Raw genomic sequence first — 20,541 nt, forward strand, 5'->3', positions numbered from 1 at the left:
ACAACATGTGCACATCACCACATGTACATAGCACCACCTACACAACGTGTACACAACACCACATGTACATAACACCACCTGCACAACACGTACATAACACCACGTGCACACAACACCACATGTGCATAGCACCACCTGCACAATCGTGTACACAATACCACATGTGCATAGCACCACCTGCACAATCATGTACACAACACCACATGTGCATAGCACCACTCACACAATTGTGTACACAACACCACCTGCACAACATGTACACAACACCACATGCACAACGTGTACACAACACCACTTGCACAACATGTGCACAACACCACAGGTACATAACACCACATGTACAACACGTACACAACACCCGTACTGCACATTCAGATACCACAATGTCTCTACCATGTAACCTTGCTTCTAGTGTCTTTCCACTATCCATGTTTGTCCCAACATACCATAGATCACACTTATTTCATTTAGTTGATGTATCCCTCAGCATAGACTGTCCATAACATAAACATAAGCATAGTTATAAGTATATAATATCAAATCATATCCACACAATACTAACCTGATAGATCTGTTAGGGCTACCCTTCCCACTTTATTCCTCTTAAATCGGGAGCCTCTTCATGCCATTCACCTGCATAAATAATCATTCCTCCACAAGCATGCCATTCACTTGCATAAACAATCATTCCTCCACAAGCATGATCCCTAACAACCCAGTTAGAAAATGACATACATACATACACGTATACATATATAAACATCAACATAATCATGATCACAACATAATTACCAGATATCATAAGGTCAAGGTTAAGAGAACTCCCTTTATCCGTGCACAACATGCACAACATTGAGAACAACGGTTCCCAACATAGCCAAGGCATCTGATGCCTTAAATCTATTTACTTTACCTTTCTTGTTACCTTTTTCATGACTATCTTTCCGCTGTCCATTTACCCCGGTGGACCCAACTAGCTCAACCGATTGTCGTACTCTTTCCTTCAGCTACCCTATACTCATACACCGAGCTTCATATGGGTCTCACATTATCTATTGAGTTTCATTCTACTCTTTCCAAACTCCATTAACTTTCCTTTTTCCCCAACCAATTCCCAAGACCCTCAAAACATAAAAGGCAAGAACAAGAACAAACAAGAAGAAAACCATGGAAAACCAATAACAACACAATACCATAATCAAAATGGCATGGCCATGCACTAGACACAAACAAAACTGCAAATAAAGCACAAACAAATCACAAAATACCGAAAGCACAAAATTTTCAACATGCACCATGATTCAACCCCATGGTTCCCAGTGCTTCCAAAGGAGAGCTCAACCCAAGCCTTCTTCAAGATTTCTTGGCAGTCTATTTTGCCATGCAATCCCCTTCATCATATTGCCATAAACACACAATTGTCAATGCATAAATAAACATAACAATATACCAGTTACCTTACCTTTTTGTGCCAAGCACGTTGCCTTGTAACTGAACACGTACATATATCATCTCTCCAGGGAATCAATTTCCTTGACAAATCTAGCCATAACTAAAAACCAATTGTTATACCTATCAAATACATGTTCATGAATATATCACATATCCACATAAACGTTAGACACAATCAAGGTTAAAAAGACTTCATGTATTCATGCAAAACACTCATTCATTTGGAATTGTGGTTTCCAAACATAGCCAAAAGAATTCTCACCCAATTCCTTTCTTTTACCTTTTTCCTTATTGTAATTGAGTCTTATTATGTGCTATCATATCACCCAACTATTAGTTATATAAACAAATCAACTGTTACGTTGTCATGCTAATACCAAGCATGTTGCCCTGCAACTGTTCACACATGTTAGTCACATGTTCCAAAGATCAAGACATTGTATCTATTAATTTGAAATCAGGTTTTACCAAGACTAACAACCATGTCATAATCAACTCACAATCATTAGTCATAGTGCTACAACTAGCACCCACCTGAACTCAAATGCATATCAGTTGTCTTAGCACATAATGTGTTAGTACAACCGTCTTAAAGCAAGATCATTCCTTCATGCAATCTTATAGACACATACTCATATCATGCAATTAATCAAACATTCAAACAACCTGTAAACATAACCCCTTACTATCCATGGTCCACACTAAGGTAGAAGGAGGCAACTACTATAATGGTCCGATCACCAGAGCCCAACTATGGAAATGGGATCTCTAAAGCTCTACTAAATTTAACCACACTTGCCAAAACTTGATTTTAATTTCTCATACATTTTGTACTTGAAAACATACCACATAATCATGCCACTTTTCCATTCCATAGATTTCACATCAGGCCTCTAAGGGGAGTCGTGTGAACCATAGTCCACTACTCTGCTCTTCATCCCTGATCTTCTATTCCTGCAAACATACCATGTTAGATAGACCGAATAGACTACATAATCACACTCATACCTCAATGTATATCAGGGGAGGCTATCACATGTTCACATGTTAGTCCATATTAGTACGACATAATATCACAAGTATAATGATTCATACCTAAATATCATAACCATAACCATATGCACATGCCAATCTATATTAACACGATACATATAACATCAAGATCTTAGCTACAATGACCATAATCATCATGTGTATGATTGGAATGCATATAACAACAAGTTAACTACCATGCAAGACTAATCGACGAACATGCATATGCCCGCACTGATTAACTAACATCTATCATGCATGTAACCACAACAACAATAGAATGTCAGACACACATATAACCATAATGCATATAACAATCATTAACCATCATACCTACATGCCAAACATACAAACCTATATGACGATCTGCTCTTACCTCGAGGTCCAGTGCTGCAACCTCACTCTAGTAATTTGTATCTCCTGCTCCATCTCAACCAACATACCAACAACATCATGATGGCACAAACTGCATAATGACCACCATGATGCATTTATGACCTACTATGCATGCATAACCATATACATTTAGCCCATTCAGTCAAAGTGTTTGAACTAGGAAGCTCTAATACCACCCTATGGTATCAAATATCACCTAAGGAGAACGAAACCCACTCTGATACCACCCTATAATGCCTCCTCCCCACATTTACCCAATTTCACCGACCTGTCAGGGTAAACATGAGACAAAGAGTTACTATGACATGAATCGACCTCCAAATTCCAATTATGGAAGTGGGGCCAACAAATTGACAACTCACAACATCCCTCAGGGCTACAGGACACTTAGGGGCAAAGGACCAACCCAGGTGACCAAACCTTGAGCTGGGGCTCTTTTTTACTGCCCTACGCCCACAACCGCACCCTTGACATTGCTTCCATGTGGTTATAAGATTATAATTGCACTCATAGGCTTACCTCCATGCGGTTATGGCTTAAACTCCTCAATTCTGAGCATGTGGTCCCAATATTTGCGCCCTCTTTTTAGGTCAGCCTCCAAACCACTACCCATAATTGCCTGAGACTTTCCAGAATCATTATTAACATGATGACAAAGCTAAAAATTCAATCTCAAATCAAGAAATTGACCTAGACTGCCTAATCCATAACAGACATTCCGTCAAACACATGATAAACATAGAAGCTACAAGTCATGAATGCATATCTGATCATAATAGTGTGAGATTCTTTTGAGAATCACCAAGAAGGCTGTATGCCCTTTCCACATAACTACACCAACACTTATTAGTCCACGCATTCATCAACCAATCTATAATTGAATAATTCATGACAAGAGCCATAGATATTACACAACATATAACCAACATATAACCAAGAAATAACCAACATAGGAACCATGGCAAAACAACCATAAGATAACCATCATAATCAACACATATACTCATAGATCACAATAGGAAAATGTCTCATATTAACATATGAAAATACCAACCAAGTCAGGGACTTCCACGTACCACCTGATCATAGATTGGGCTGAATCAAATCTCTCTTTCAACCAATCACCCCCGCACCATATTCCAAACATGAATGTGGGATCTCATGGAATAAACCAAGATAAAACTAAACCAGGGCTTTTCGAGGCCAAACCACCTCAACCCTAAACCACAATGATTCCACCTCCACGGTCGGACATCACTAGCACCAACCAAATCAATCTCTACCTAAGCTGTCCAGGACTCCAGGAACTAGTAACTCAAACCACAACCTTCCATGGCTCCAGAGCGTTTGTCCAACCCAGCTCTAAGGACTAGTAGCTCAACCCACGAAGGGCTCTAGAGTGTTTGTCCCAACCTAGGTTCTAGGACTAGTAACTCAACCCAAGTTGTTCTAGGGCTTCCAGAGCGTTTGTTCCAACCCACAACCATAAGGAACCTGAGCACCAATAAGAAAAGCAACAAGTGGAAAAACCCACGCCACCATGGCTATCCATGGAATGACAAGGCAAGGATAAAACCACTGTAAATCCAAGAAGAGCTCCATGCCAATGACAAAACATAACCAAAAAATCACATGCATATACCATGCATCTAGAAATCCAGCTGTAGCTGTTGATGCAACTGTTCCCTTGTGCTTTCCTACTTTCCCTTGCCTTCTTTCTCCATTCCAAGTGAATGCTAAAGTGCTCCAAGAGTGCTCCAATAATTTTATAAGTGTGCAAGAGTATGAGAGAATGAAAGAGAACTCCAAAACTAAACTCACAAAAGGTCCATTGACAAAAGCTAACAACTGATCCTCATAAGCCTTTTTTTATCATTGATGCCTTTATTTTCTTTATTTTCCTTCAATTTGTCTTTCATGCAAATTTGTGTCTTTTCACCTTCCTTTTCTTCTATTTCCTTTATTTCCATAATTAAAAGCCAATTAATGCCTCTTTGCCTTTGCCAAATTCCTTAGCCATAAATAAACCGAAAGTGACCCCCCTATAATATATGCCCACCATTTAACTTGAAATACGTGTCCTATGACCTTGGTCTTATATTTTTTACATGGAAAATCAACCAGGGGTTGTTACAGAAACTAGTGAGAGGACTTCGACATGTTGGCAGAGTCCACAAAGAAAAAACAAGCCAGGTTAGAGCAAAGATCAAGGGGAGAAATTGTTCTGGTAGGCGAATAGATCGATAGGGAGGTAGGTGAAACCGATAAGCTACCAATATGAAAAACTTGAGGGATTTGAGTGCCTCCCTCCCATTCGCTAACATCGGTCTACATAAAAGAACCCAAGCCCTCCTTGGAACATGCCACATCTTGTACTTGGAGAGATTTTGATAAATGCTTTGTTACGTGGGGAACTACAATAACAATGACAAACTTTGATGGCGAGTGTACAATAAAGCCATGGCCCCTCTAGATTTGAAAACCCTTGTATGGCTTTGGCGAGTAGTCCACTATGTCAATCTCCATCGAAAAAAAATTGTAGCCTAAGTGGAGGGGTGAGCAAGAGTGAAGGGAGGGCAAGCCATGGGCATGAGAGATCAACCCTATAGGGTCAAAGCCTAGAGTTTTAGGCCCCATTCCTAGTTATCAATCACCATCTCTCCATCAAGAATCTCCACTATTCATTATTTATATTCAAACTTAAATTAAATTACATACAACACTCATCAATTTTTTTAAGAGTGAGAAAACCTATCAAAACTAATTATCAAACAATAATGGAGACAACCATCACTAACTATTATCCACAAATGTAGGTTGACTCATCACCATTATTCAAGGAAAATCACAACACCTGTAATTACCCACTAGTGGTCTATAAAGAGGTAGACTTTCACTTTTATGAGATGCCTCTAAATCTTGGATCATTAACATGTTTCTTTATGTTTGAGAAAGACGAACTTTTAACCAAACACAAATATTTTTAAGATACAACATTCATTATGATAAAGTATAGAATATTTAGTTGACTAATTTTTGATTTTTAAAAATTATTTTGACTAATTCAATATTTATCAATTTAAAAAAATAATTAAAAAAATAAATATCTTTACTTGTACAAAAACTCTACACAAACAACCATAATGCGAATTTAATCCCTTAACAACGGATATTCGCACCTCTCTAAAGTCAATGGCCTCATCTTTAAAGCTCGGCCAAACTGTTGTTTGCTAGGTGGCTCGATGGCCGTCTGCTTGATCCGTGGCTCTAAATGGGTTCCTCCGCTCGCTTTTTTTCAATGAATGCATTGTATTTTAATGGCTTCATAAGTCCGCGTATGTATAAATGACTTTTGTCATTCTGTGCCAGAGTGAGAAGCCAAATACCTTCTTATCACTTGTCCCCACGCCAATTTTTGTACAGTTCTGAAAGTTCAGGACTCTTAAATCCTCACGAATTTTCCGGAGTTCCCATATTTGGAGGGGATTTCTATCGTTTCATTAGGTTTGGCTGCCGAGGTATGTATGTTTTGCTCCGTTTCATTGAAATTGATATGAAAATGCAATCATTCTCGACTATAGCAGGGGCAAGGCAATAGGGCTTATTTCTTTTTTGGGCTGACAATTTGCAATTTTTTCTCTTGAATGCCATCTGGGCTTTGTGATCATTTAAAACAATCATATTGGATACAAATTTTTGGAGAAACCTGCAAGATTTGTTTGGGTTATCAAGATTTGGCAATTTCTTTTTCCCTTTCCCGAATCTCGTGGATTTTGTGATCACTGGAAAAACTGCATATTGCGAAGCAAAATTATGCCATAAACCTGGATTTCCTCACCAATTTTCTGCATCAATCAACAGGGAAGGTTTGTGAGACTGCGGTGCAGTTTAACTCGAAACCCCAAGCACGGTGTTAGTTGAGAAAAGAGAGGAGAAATGGTTGATTCTCCGAATGGAATTGATGACAAAGTGGCATATTTTCAAGCCATTACTGGTTTAGATGATCGGGCATTAAGTATCCAGATCCTGGAAGCTCATGGTTGGGACTTGGATTCGGCCATTTCTGAAATTACAGACGACGGAAATTCCTCATCTGCTAACTTGGCATCTGGGTCTGCAAATAATCCTTCGTCGGTTGGGAATTTTACTTCAGGATCATGGGAAGGAATAGAGGGATCTAATGTGGGCGACAATCAAGTGGTGGCCCATCCTGGTACTCCTGGAATTGCGTGGAGGCTTGTGACTTTGCCATTTTCTATTGTCAGAGGTAGCTTTGGTCTTCTTTCTGGTGCTGTTGGTTTGGGCATGTGGGTGGCAGGAGGGGTTCTTTCTCATTCTCTCAATGCGATCGGATGGGGCTCTGGGGAATTGCGGCCAGGCCAGGGTGAAGAGAGTGCTCCTCTTGCTTCTATGTCTGCTGGGGCAGCAGAAGCTCTGGCTTTTATTAATCTGTTCGAGAGGGAATATGGCAATTTCCATCCTGCTTTCCAGACAGCTGGCTTTATGGAGGCTTTGAGGACCTCTCGCGAAGAGTTCAAGTTATTGTTCGTTTACTTGCATTCTTCGGAACATCCGAACACGCCGACGTTCTGTCAAGATACTCTGTGCACTGAGGTGGTCGTGGAATATATCAATCAGAATTTTGTTTCATGGGGAGGCAATGTCAGGGCCAGTGAAGGTTTTAAGATGAGTAACAGTCTAAAAGCATCGACTTTTCCTTTTTGTGCTGTTGTCATGTCTGCGACCAACCAGCGGATTGCCCTTCTACAACAGGTGCTTTCTAACTCTTTCATCCACTGTTTTTTTTGGTTTTCTAGTTCTCCTAATTAAGTTTTTAAAATAGATGAGAGGAATCTTTTTACGTTTTGAAAGAAAAAGTTGTTGCTGGTTTATTTAGCAAGTGATTGTCTCCTTCAAACTTCCTATGTATTTGAGGTCCCAATCTCATGTATCTCAGTGAAGTGTGGAGCTGGCACGCATCACAAAGTTTTAAGTCATGCCTGTAGGTTGACAAAAGAGCCACATTTTCATCATTCAAACTGAAGCTGTTCTTGTTGATTTGTCTACGTATTTGTTAATTTTGTTTTTTATGGAGTTTGTTCAGATCGGGAGAATAGCTGTTCCTTGATTCAAGAGCTAGTAGTTTTCCCTGCTTCTTTATATTTTCCACACTTTCCCTATTTTCAGAACAGCTTATATATGTGCCCTAGAAGAAGTTTTTTCTTAGAAAACATGACAAATTTCTGGCTTTTGTGTCAGAGTATAATGCAAAGAAAATATCTTAGACCTTATTTCTCCCAAATCTAGCGCCCATGTATAAATCATGGATGACCTTTAGTTGGATATAAGGTGGTACTCTGAAATTTTCTGGCCTAACTTTTCTATAGTATTCAAGATAACCATATCGCAAATTCCAAGACAGAAAAGATATAGAACTGTACTAGGTAAACCTTAAATTGCATACCATACAAACTGATCAATAAAGAACATAACATAAACACGTTTTTTCAATGAAATTTCGCATATTTATATGCTACATAACACTGTACAAACAATAGTCGATGCTTTCAGCTGTCTTTATGCCTCAATTTGGTGAACTGATGAGCTATTGTGTTTATGCAATTTCCTTCAAGGAAATTCTGTGCAGATTTATCAGTTGATTGTGATCCATGTGATACTGACTGTATGCCTTTCACTAATCATGTCATCGTTGGACATCCATACCAGTTACAAGGAATTGATCCTAATGGTAGAAATTCATCAGTATGTTCAGCCATCATGAAACCATAGATTTATGAGATCATATCTAAAATCTAATGACATTTTTGTAGACTGCATTCAAAGGGATTCAATGAAGAAGATATCCACAATCAACGTTACAGTTGGGGTTTTTAAATTTTTTTAACTTGTGAAAAACTTGATTACAAATCTATACATTCATATTTCTTGATGAATTGGGTGATTGGGGCGGGCGAATATTGCGGGTTAAAAGGCATATTGCAAGCTTAGGTTTTAGTGCAAAAGGAGATACAAAGGTTGGTTTGCAGTTCAGGTGAAAGATGGCAAGATGGGGTTGTGGTGCAGGTAGTAGCTGCAAGGATAGGTTGCGGTAAATATGCTCGCACATAGATATACTTGTGCTTGTTGACAACATTGATGCTTATAGATTTTGTTTGTATGTCAATTGCCTTCATTGAGATAAGGTTAGTATGGTTGCTTTAAGGTCCAACATTTTGGTTCCATTGTTGTAAAGATAGAACATTTAGGTTGCTATCTGGATAATGATAGAAAGCAGTCTGAATTGCAAATGCAGGGACTATCTTGTTGGCAAAAGTAAATAAAAGAACTTGGGAGTACACATGGTGAATACCATGGCAAATCAACAACTACCTACAAATTCTAGCATGCTTAGTTTGTTTTCTTTGCCTCTTGCTTCGATTAGATGCGTGCTTATATGTGTTTGTGAGTCTATTTGAATTTTGGACTGTAGTAGGTGCGATAAGATACATGTGCAAATTTGTTGACTGATTTTTGAGGTGAATATGATTATCTAGCTCAGTCTGACTTGGTCATCAATAGCTAAAATCTATTAAGATAAAGCTGCATGAAACTCTGCAGTAGTGCAATAAGCAGATTAGCACATTCTCTGTTGGAAGATGAGAAGATTTACTGGTTTGTATTTGGATCGCTGCCATATGTTTGGTTACAGTTCTGTACTTCTTATGAGACAACTATGTAAACTACTCTTAAGCTCTGCAAAGAAAAGGATTAGTCAGAGATGGATGCTATCAATCCAATTTCTGAGTTCCGACAATAGCTAATAGGATAGAATATTTTATTTTCGTTCTCGATATATTGTAGGATCTGTGGGACAGTACAATGTTGCAATAAATTTTGCAATTTGTTTTTGACAGCTTTAACTGCCATTCACCTCAAGGTTGTCTCTACATGCTATATGTATACATTCAATACTGATTATTTGATGTTCCAAAACATCCATAATATGACTGCCCATTTGTTTATGGGGCAATCTCAACAAGGGTTTTTTCTCCTCTTATCAAAAGAAAAAACCTCCATTTCCATTCACCAAGAGAATGGAAATTACATTTATCATGTGCTTCCCGCACTTAACAATAAAAAAGTCAAGGATTTAAAGGTCCTGACCTCCAGCATATGGTATTTAAAAACTCCCAACATCAACACCTTCAGCCTAAATATTCAATATCATTCATAAGTCCATATAACTTGAACAAAATGTATCCTTTCTGGAAAGGGGTATATATATCCTTAATCAGGTAGGGGATCCAAACTCTAGAGATATCTGGCAGCAAGGTCGAAGAGATGCGCAGTCAAAGGTTTGGAATTTATATATTACTGGCTGGTATGTGGAATTTATATATTTCAAATCTTAAAAGGAGGCATATTAGGTTGAGAGAGGATGATGATTCTTTGGCATGGATCTGAACTTTTATCCTGGACCTGGGCATTTATGTTTCTTGAATGAAGCTAAGCCTGCTTTTAACTCCTCCTTTGAGACTTCATCCATAATAAGCTGATGATTATGTTCCTGAGAAACAAGACTGGTAAAATATGTAGTCATTTGCAGAATTTCAACAATATTTGCCCTATCTTATTCTTTGTTTATTGTCTAGAAATAGGTAACTACTAAATCTGCTAAATTAAAAATTTTCCTTGGCAGACTTTCTTCATCATTTTTCATTTTCCAAACAATGATGAAAGAACTTCGTATTTTCATCTTCTCTATCTAACCAAACAATCCAAGGTCCAACATCCTGCTTTTCTTGTTTTATAGCTCCTGAACCCTTAACTTTTTCCTCCCCACTGAAAGTTCCATCAACAATCCTTCACATAAGTCAGCCATTTCCTGTTACACTTCTTTCAGGTCCTTATCTAATTGTTTATGTTTTTCTTCTGTCCAAGAAGTCACCAACCCTTTTAACTTCTTTAGAGATGTTGCAAATTGAAAACTTGCTGACCCTGTAGACCTTATCATTTCTGATTAATTTAGTATATTCTATGAAACCAAGAATCTGTCTAACCTTGTAAATATACCAGCTACTCCAGATTTGTTATTTCTCTTCGCTGGGACAACTTTGGGTGGTTCCACATTGATTAAAACCTAAACCTGTATATTCTATCTTATCTCTGAAGAACTCTTAACAATTTGTCTAGCCTAGCCAGTTCCCCCCAAACCTCAACTCTAAAAGTAAAATTAAATCCCCCTAATAACTACCCTTTCCTCCTTGATACATTTGTAGAAAGAGGCTTTCCCAAAACACTGGTCTGTCATCATAGGGACCATAGCAATTAATAAAGGATATTTTCTAACCCAAGTCTTCAAACATAAATTCTGTCTGGATGAATCAAGAACATAAAAATTAAGGGGATTGATTTCTTCTATCTTGTAAGAAGATCCCTTGAGTTACCTACTGCATCTGAAGCCTTGAAATCCCAGTCTTTGAGAAGTGTTTGCAAATCTGCCATGACTTTATCTCATTTCCCCATAGTTCCTTTAAAATGTAGCAAGCAATGGCTTCTTTGTCTTTTGCCTTAGTCAAAGATGTCAATTTGAATTCAGCCTCGTAGTTGTTTGAGTTAGCTTTCAATTAACATGTGTGATGTGGCCTATCACTGAATTATAGTCAGTTAATTTGAGTTAGATGGCATGCAGTGAGTTGTGGACTAATTGATGGCTAAAATTAGCTATCTAGTGGAGTTAACTCTAGTGTCTGTTAACTAATCTCTAGTTCTAGAATAGAGATAGACATGAGTTTAGTTGAGTAGTTTGACTTTGTGTTAACTCAACTTACTCTCAGTTAACAACAACAACTGCTAAATTTAGCCCCAATAGGTCATGCAATTCGAATTGCCTAATGAGATTGAATGAAGGCACAAGTTGTAATCATTATTGTATACAAGTTTATGTGTACAGGCTCAAGAAGCAAGTAGGGCAATTTCTCTCGGGATTTGTGCAAGCAAATAGGGGATTTTCCTATTTTTAGGGATAATTTGTGCTAGGAAATTGGAGGCTTCTAGCAGGCTTTATTTGCCTAGGTGTTGGGCAAGTCTTGTAGAGAGTTGATTAGTATTGCAGGGAGCTTCAGGCTTGAAGCAATTTCTGTTAATAGATCATCTTGCTCAGTTGATTTAATACAAGCAAGTGGGGACTTTTCCCAGTTGGGCTCCCCAGATATATTTTGTGTTCTATGTGTGATTGTGTTTCTATTCATTGTTTTCTTTCCACAGATTTTTGGTAGATAAATCTTGTGTCTTTTGTGATCAGTTTGCTCTCATTAGCAGTTGCAAGGTTTCAAGGATTTTCTACATGGTATCAGAGCAGAAAACAAGATAGAGACCGAGTTCCTTGATTACATTCAAAGAGCGTTGGAGAGAAGATCAGCTAGTGCAGGAGTTCTACAAGTGAAAGAATCATGTCATTTTATGGTTTGAGGACAGAACATGCCATAGAAGGGACTTCAAACTTTTGTGCATGGAAGGACATAATGGAGGCTGTGTTAGATGATAATGGGGTTTTGGAATACATCAAGACTGATATTCCTCAACCTCCTGCAGCAAATGCACAACAATTGGCTCAATGGAAGGACATTGCCAAAGCTAGGAGGATGATCCTAGAAGGAGTCAGAGACCATATTGTTCCAAATTTGCATGGGAAGAATACAACATTCTAGATGTGGAAGGCCCTTACTGATCTGTTTGAAAGCAGTAGTGATGCTAGAAAGCTTGCTTTGAAGGACAAATTGAGGAACATTCGAATGGGCAAGAATGAGCCCATTGTTACATATCTATCTAGGTTTGCTCAAGTGAGGGATGAACTTGGAGGTGTTGGAGAGACAGTTCCACGAGCAGATCTTGTGAGCCTTGCTCTTCTTGGGCTTCCCAAATCTTGGCAAAGTTTCCAAGATGCAATGAATGGCAGAGATAAGCTCCTTGATTGGGAGAGATTGTGGTCAGATCTTGTGTAGGAAGAGATAAGGAGGAACACAAGGGATGGAGTCTCATCTAGGACAAATGATGAGGAGAACTTTGCTTTAGCTGGCAAAGGGAAGAAATCCAAGGGAAAGAAGGCCTAAGGCAAGACCGAGTCTAGTCAGAATGGAGGCAAGAAAAAGAAGGATCTTAGCAAGATCAAGTCCTTTCATAGCCATTAGTTTGGAAATTATGCTACAAAATGTCCAAACAAGAAATCCAACAAGCATATTGCAACAACAACAAGAGGAGAAGCACTCTCTTCTCAATTTGAATTGGATTTCTCTTTGATAACTTACATGGCAAGCTTAGTTTGAGGTAGTGTGTGGTACATTGATTCAGGGGTTTCATTCCACATGACGGGGAATAAAGATTTCTTCAACAGTTTGGAGGAGAGAGAGACATGCAATTCCATATTGAACTTGGAGATCATGGTAGATACATGACCAAAGGAGTTGGTACAATGAGCTTTAATTGGGAGTCTGGTTCCCTTCTCCATCTCAAGAATGTGATGTATGTTCTAGGATTGCCATAGGGCTACTTCAACAGATTGCCACAGGACTACCATAATGCGCGCTTGATCAACATGATGTGTGCAAGGGATGCACTCTTGGCAAGTATGCCAAATCTTCCTTTCAGGGTCGAGATCGTAGAGTTGGAGCTATTATGAAGAGAGTTCATTCAGATGTTTGTGGCCCATTCTCCATAGTTTTGCTTGCCAAACACATGTATTATGTGATATTCATTGATGATTTTCAGCAACAGGAGGAGAAGCACTCTCTTCTCAGTTTGAATTGGATTTTTCTTTGATAGCTTACACAGCAAGCTCAATTCGAGGTAGTGTGTGGTACATTGATTCAGGGGTTTCATTCCACATGATAGGAAATAAAGATTTCTTCAATAGTTTGGAGGAGAGAGAGACATGCAATTCCATATTGAACTTGGAGATGATGGTAGATACATGACCAAAGGAGTTGGTACAATGAGCTTTAATAGGGAGTTTGGTTCCCTTCTCCATCTCAAGAATGTGATGTATGTTCTAGGATTGCCATAGGGCTACATTAACAGATTGCCATAGGACTACCATAATGCACGCTTGATCAACATGATGTGTGCACAGGATGCACTCTTGGCAAGTATGCCAAATATTCCTTTCAGGGTCGAGATCGCAGAGTTGGAGTTATTATGAAGAGAGTTCATTCAGATGTTTGTGGCACATTCTCCATAGTTTTGCTTGCCAGTCACATGTATAATGTGATCTTCATTGATGATTTTTCTCGTAAGTGTTGGATTTATTTCATGAAGAAGAAAGATGAGGTGTATTCCAAGTTTGTGGAATTCAAGGCCCCAGTGGAGAATGCGACAGGGAAGAAAATAAATTCCCTGTGGAGTGATAATGGAGGAGAGTATGTCTGTAATGTCTTCAGAGATTTGTTTACCAAGGAGGGCATTAGGAGAGAGTTGATTGCACCCCATAATCCTCAGCAGAATGGGGTTGCAGAGAGGAAGAATAGGAGTATTGTTGGGGCTGCTAGAGCCATGTTGCATGACCAGGGGTTGCCCTTATCCTTTTGGGCAGAGGCTTGCAACACAGCTGTGTTCTTGCAGAATAGGAGTCCTCACAGAGTTCTTGGGATGATTACACTTGAGGAGGCTTTCACTTGTAAGAAGCCTGATGTCTCCCACTTATGCATTTTTGTCTCCATGGTGTATTCATATTGTCATGTGTCCAAAGATGCTAGGAAGAAGTTGGAGCCCATTGCAGAGAGGGGGTTCTTTGTGGGCTATATTGAGACAACTCATGTTTACAGGGTGTACATTCCCTCTCTCAAAAAGATTGTTTTGAGAAGGGATGTGAGATTTGATGAGGAGAAAGCCATGAGGAGTTCGTTAAAGTTTGAGCAGATTGCAGTACTTGAGGAGGAGCTACTCGCTCCCAAACATGAGGCACACCCAACACCTCAAAGTCAGCCACAACCACATTCTAGTGGCAAGAGGGTAGCGTAGCAGGATTTGTAGCAGGATGAGAAGGACAAGCCAAGTCAAGAGTGAAAAGATCAGCCAAAGCCACCCACGACAGGGAGGAAGAAGGCCAAGTGGGTTGAGAGGTTGATTCAGGAGGCAATTGCGCAGGTTGAGGCTCCTAGCAACATGTTTAGGCAGAGTAAACAACCGGAGAGGTACACAGGTTATATGGTACTGATGAAAGTTGATAGATTCTGAGCCATCTTCTTTTGAAGAGGCAACTTCCCAACAGGTTTGGTTGGATGCCATAGTGGAGGAGTATAGCTCCATCATGAAGAATGATGTTTGGGAGGTTGTGCCTAGACCTGAGGGCAAATCAGTTGTTGGCTCCAGGTGGTTGTATAAGGTGAAGCATGCAGTAGATGGTAGTGTGGAGAAGTACAAGGCCAGGTTTGTGGCCAAGGGCTTCTCACAGATTGAGGGGATTGATTATGAGGAGACTTTTGCCCCAGTGGCAAGGTACTCATCTATTAGGACCATACTTGCATTGACAACACAGTTGGGGTGGAGGATCCACTAGATGGATGTCAAGACAACTTTCCTCAATGGAGTGGTTGAGGAAGAGATCTACATTGAGTAGCCAGAGGGGTTTGAGACCTTCAACAGAGACACACATGTGTGTAGGCTGAAGAGAGCTCTTTATGGGCTCAAGCATGCACCTAGAGCATGGTACACTCACATTGATTCTTATCTCAGAGGATTGGGCTTCACTAAGAGTGAGGAAGATGCCAACCTATACTATATCATGGTATATGATAGTTTTCTCATCTTAATTCTCTATGTTGATGATTTGATTATGACAAGAGATGACAGTTTGATCAGGATTGCAAGGAGGACCTTGCAAGAGAGTTTGAGATGAAGGATATGGGGTTGATGCACTATTTCCTTGGATTGGAGGTTTGGCAGGGTGATGGAGAGATATTTGTTGGACAGGGGAAGTACACCTATGAGATTCTTCAAAAGTTCCAATTGCAAACCCATGGCTACTCCTCTAGCTACTAACTGGAGGAAGGAGGATACCTCCGCAACATATGTAGTAGATGGTACAATCTACAAGCAATTGATTGGGTCCTTGATGTATTTGGTGAACACAAGGCTTGATATTTGTTCTGCAGTGAGCCAATTCAGTATGTTCATGGTGGATCCTTCCAAGGTTCACTAGAGAGCTAAAAAACATGTTTTGAGATACCTCAGAGGCACAATAGACTTTAGATTGTGGTACAGATAGACTATTGAAGTGAGGCTTCAAGGGTTCACAGTTGTAGATTGGGCAGGGAGTCCCATTGATAGGAAGAGCACATCTGGGGCAATCTTCAATATTGGGTTAGCAACAGTTTCTTGGTACAACAAGAAGCAGAGATCAGTTGCACTCCGTCCAACAGAGGTCGGGTACATGGTTGCTAGTCAGTGAACATGCGAGGCTATTTGGATGAGGGAGATCCTGCTAGGACTCTTCAGCGAGGGGATGGAGCCTACTTTGATTCACTTTGACAATTGGAGTTGTATAAAACTCTGAGAATCCAGTGTTTCAAGATAGGTCCTAGCATAAAGACATCAGGGACCATCATCTTAGAGATTGTGTGTAGAGGAGGATTGTTACACAACAATACATTCCCACAAAGCAGCAGGATGCAAACATCTTGACCAAGGCCCTATCAAGGGGCATGTTCAAGTTCCATAGAGGTAGGATTGAGGCTGTTCAGGATCCCTTCCTTGCTAAAAGTGTTGAAAATGTAGCTAAGAGGGAGTGCCTTAGTTAAAGATGCCAATTCAAATTCAGTCTCATAGTTGCTTGAGTTAGCTTTTAGTTAACACGTGTGATGTGGCCTATCATTGAGTTATAGTCAATTAATTCGAGTTAGATGGCATGCAGTGAGTTGTGGACTAGTTGATGGCTAAAATTAGCTATCTAGTGGAGTTAATTCTAGTGTCTGTCAGTTAACTGATCTCTTGTTCTAGAATAGAGATATGCATGAGTTTAGTTGAGTAGTTTGACTTTGTGTTAACTCAACTTACCCTCGGTTAACAACAACTACTAAATTTAGCCCCAGTAGGTCATGCAATTCGAATTGCCTAATGAGATTGAATGAAGGCACAAGTTGTAATCATTATTGTATACAAGTTTATGTGTACAGGCTTGAGAATCAAGCAGGGCAATTTCTCTTGGGATTTGCACAAGAAAATAGGGGATTTTCCTATTTTTAGGGACAATCTATGGTAGGAAATGGGAGGCTCCTAGCAGGGCTTATTTGCCTAAGTGCTGGGCAAGTCTTGTAGAGAGTTGATCAGTATTGCAGGGAGCTTTAGGTTTAAATCAGTTTCTATGTAATAGATCAGATTGTTCAGTTGATTTAATACAAGCAAGCATGGGTTTTTCCCGGTTGGGTTCCCCATATATTTTTTGTGTTCTATGTGTGATTGTGTTTCTATTCATTGTTTTATTTCCTCAGATTTTTGGTAGAGAAGTCTTGTGTCTTTTGTGATCAGTTTGCTCTCATTAGCAGTTGCAAGGTTCCAAAGATTTTCTATAGGGATTGATTTCTTCTAGCTTGTAAGAAAATCTCTTGAGTTACTTACTGCATCTGAAGCCTTAAAATCCCATTCTTTAAGAAGTTTTCACAAATCTGCCATGACCTTATCTCATTTTCCTATATTTTCTTGAACTAGAATCACATCAGGTTGATGAACCTCCACCAGATGCACCAAAGAAAGCATTTTAGATGGTCTGTTAAGACGTAATATGTTCAAGGATAAACAAGTCATTTATAAACCCACTTTAAGGACCCCTATAATCAACTTTTATTTCCCCTGTTGTATCTCTTTCAAATCATTTTCTTGTGCATGATGAAGGAAGGATTTTCTTTGGATCAACGAAGGTGTTGAATCCTTGGCAGGGTCATAACAAGCCCCTTGTCCCATCCTTTTTCTCCCCATTCCTTCTCCCCTCTTTTTGGACCTTAAATGTTTTCTATAATTATTAGTAGCTTTCACTAAATTTCTCTACTACACTAATTCATTTGAACAAACATCAACATCTTTTGAACACCCACTTGAGAAGGAACTAGAATGAGATACTTGACAATCATTTTCCTCCCCTTATCTAGAAGCAGGGTTTTCTTACCTTGGATTTATAGCCGTAGAGCGTCACTTCACTATTTTGAAACCCACAGGCTCTTAACCATCTTTGATATGGAAGGCCAAGCATCTCTATCCCCAATATTTGAAACAACTTTTTGCTGAGTGAGGATTAATATTAGGGATGGAATCAAGAGACTTATACAAGCTCTCTATCATTTGGGGCCACTTTGAATAGATTCTGGTCACTTGTAAAATTGAATTCTTGCAACACACTATCTCCCTATCTTTAGTAAAACCCTTTTCTGGCACATTTAGTTTAACTTCCTTACCTTGTTCCAACACCCATTGAGGCTTTTCTATCTCATTTTCTTGAGGTATTTGCATTGGCCCAACATCTATGTACAACTAATCCAACAATAATCTCCATGTTGTCCACCAAACCCTCACCAATGTCAACCTCAACAAGATTTCGAGCCACAATTTTGTGAACACTAGATTTCAAGGATAAGTTGATGTCCAAGGTTCTCCCTAACACATCACCTATCTCCTTCAATGCTTTATCAAAACATAACTCCAAGGGCAACCCTGGGAGTTTGACCTATATGGGATTAATCTTTGCCACCCCTAGAGCCGCTTGTTCCCAAGAAAAATTAAAGCCTATCCAACCAATCAACAGAATCTAAAACTGTGAATCAAATCATTGAAACTGCTGCTCTAAAAAATCTATCAATTGTGAACCTTGCAAATCGAGCCCTTCGAAAACTTGGCTTGCTCCAACTTGAGGTCTTACCCCAACATCATCATTACCCTGGATTTCTGTTGTTTCACAATCTTTATTGGCTTCTTCAACTTTTGAGCCTTAGATCTACCCAACACTTGGTTCGATTCCAGCTTTTCAACACTTTGGGTTTGGAAGTTTAACCCTCTACCTATGAAATAAGAACCCCACCAACTAGCTTCAAGATTCAAGTTTATGATCTTTTCATTCAAGGCTTGCTGTAGCACAAGAACAGTCGCTTTCTGAGAAGCACTTACAAACACATTCATTAGAAGATGACAACTTTGGAACTTGTGGAACATTACTCATCCCATAAATACCCACAACTTTAACAAAGGCATCATCTATATCCGTTGTTGATTTTCCTGCATTGGTAATGTCCCCCATCCATTCACCATTAGGTGGTGTGACAAATCTTGCAGAGTTTGATGTAAGATCTTTGTGACTCACTTTGAAAGTTCCTTCTACTCTCAAGGTCTTCGCCCTTGAGCAACAAAGAACAATATCATCTGTCCTAGGATCAGTCCCTATTAAATCTAGGGACATGAAGATTTGCACACCCTCATAAGGGTCTGTATCATAGTCCAGAGGTGGCCCTTCAACTTTGATAGTCTGTCAATGGCCCTTCGACTTCCATTCTAACAGGGCCTAACCCCAAATAGTAAACTCAACAAGTTATGTAAACTATTTGAATCTTCATGCTCTATTGAGTTCTTTTGTTGTACTTGTTCATACATAGGATGATGTAGCAGCACATGCACCTTATCCTCAACTTCTCTTTGCTTGCAAAGAATGCATAGATGCTCTTCTGGATTTATGTTTTCCAAAATTGCTGTTTCAACTCTGGCTAATCAGAGCTTAGCTTAAGCTGACAAATTATAACTTTTATATATGGAGATTTTCTCTTGGAGGTATTATGTGTGTATGATCATTGGGTTGATCCAACATTCATAAAATCTCATTTTCTCACTAAGATCTTGTTAGAACTTCCCTATTACTTTCTTTTGTATCTAGTTCCAAATGGCTAATGGTTTATTGGACAAATATACCTCTTCAATTCCCCATTTTTTTTGTTCATTTCATCCTGTCATCATATCGACCCTTATCTTGAGCCGCAATCATTGTTTGGTATGGTAATATGTTCATGTCCAGACTCCATATGCCTTAGTTTGATTAATTGTTTCAAATTGACATAATGTTTCTCCCTGTAATGGTAGCATACTCATTTTTTGCTAACATCATAGAGTAAGGGTTTTGTACTTTTACTCTTAGTTATTCTAATAAGTATAATTTGTTGAACTCTATCAAGATTCATTTGGGAGGCTCGGAGCCCAAACAACACAACTTACCCCCAACAATGTTATAAAGAGGAGCATCCTCAATTTCCAACTCGACAATTGAATTTGTCTACATTTGTTTTGTAACTTCATGCCTCATATTACCCCTTTTAAGTTTTTCCACAAAAGAGTTCCAGTCATAACTAGAGTCAAATTGAAGGAGCCACCTCCAATTTTTCATCATCAATTGTGATGATTACATACTCATCCCAAGTGCATACTACCATTACGTTTGGTTTTTTTCATGTAACTAAGCAACTCATCCTCTAGCCTGTAGGCAAGGGTAAGATATATTTTAGGGCTCAAAGCCATTACAACAATATACTCAAGATGAACTCAACATGTCACTTGTGGGAATTGTATCTGGGTGGGACAATCATTCCCCAATTGACTACCTTTACCTTTGTTTTGTTTACATTAACTTTCATTTTAGAG

At 39.2% G+C, this 20,541-nt stretch overlaps 1 pseudogene across 1 annotated transcript; it reads left to right on the top strand.

Annotated features, from left to right (window-relative positions):
* The first annotated feature begins 6,198 nt into the window (after positions 1-6,198).
* LOC149219917 (plant UBX domain-containing protein 10 pseudogene) lies at positions 6,199-8,008 on the top strand (annotated as a pseudogene). Its single transcript, XR_016249607.1, has 3 exons — positions 6,199-6,398; positions 6,742-7,653; positions 7,985-8,008. The product of XR_016249607.1 is annotated as a plant UBX domain-containing protein 10 pseudogene (transcript).
* Positions 8,009-20,541: the final 12,533 nt, after the last annotated feature.

The sequence above is a fragment of the Pinus tabuliformis genome, chromosome Q (genome assembly GCF_031772625.1).
Source record: "Pinus tabuliformis cultivar Carrire ecotype Pingquan chromosome Q, CPIR1, whole genome shotgun sequence".
Classification (NCBI taxonomy): Eukaryota; Viridiplantae; Streptophyta; class Pinopsida; order Pinales; family Pinaceae; genus Pinus; species Pinus tabuliformis.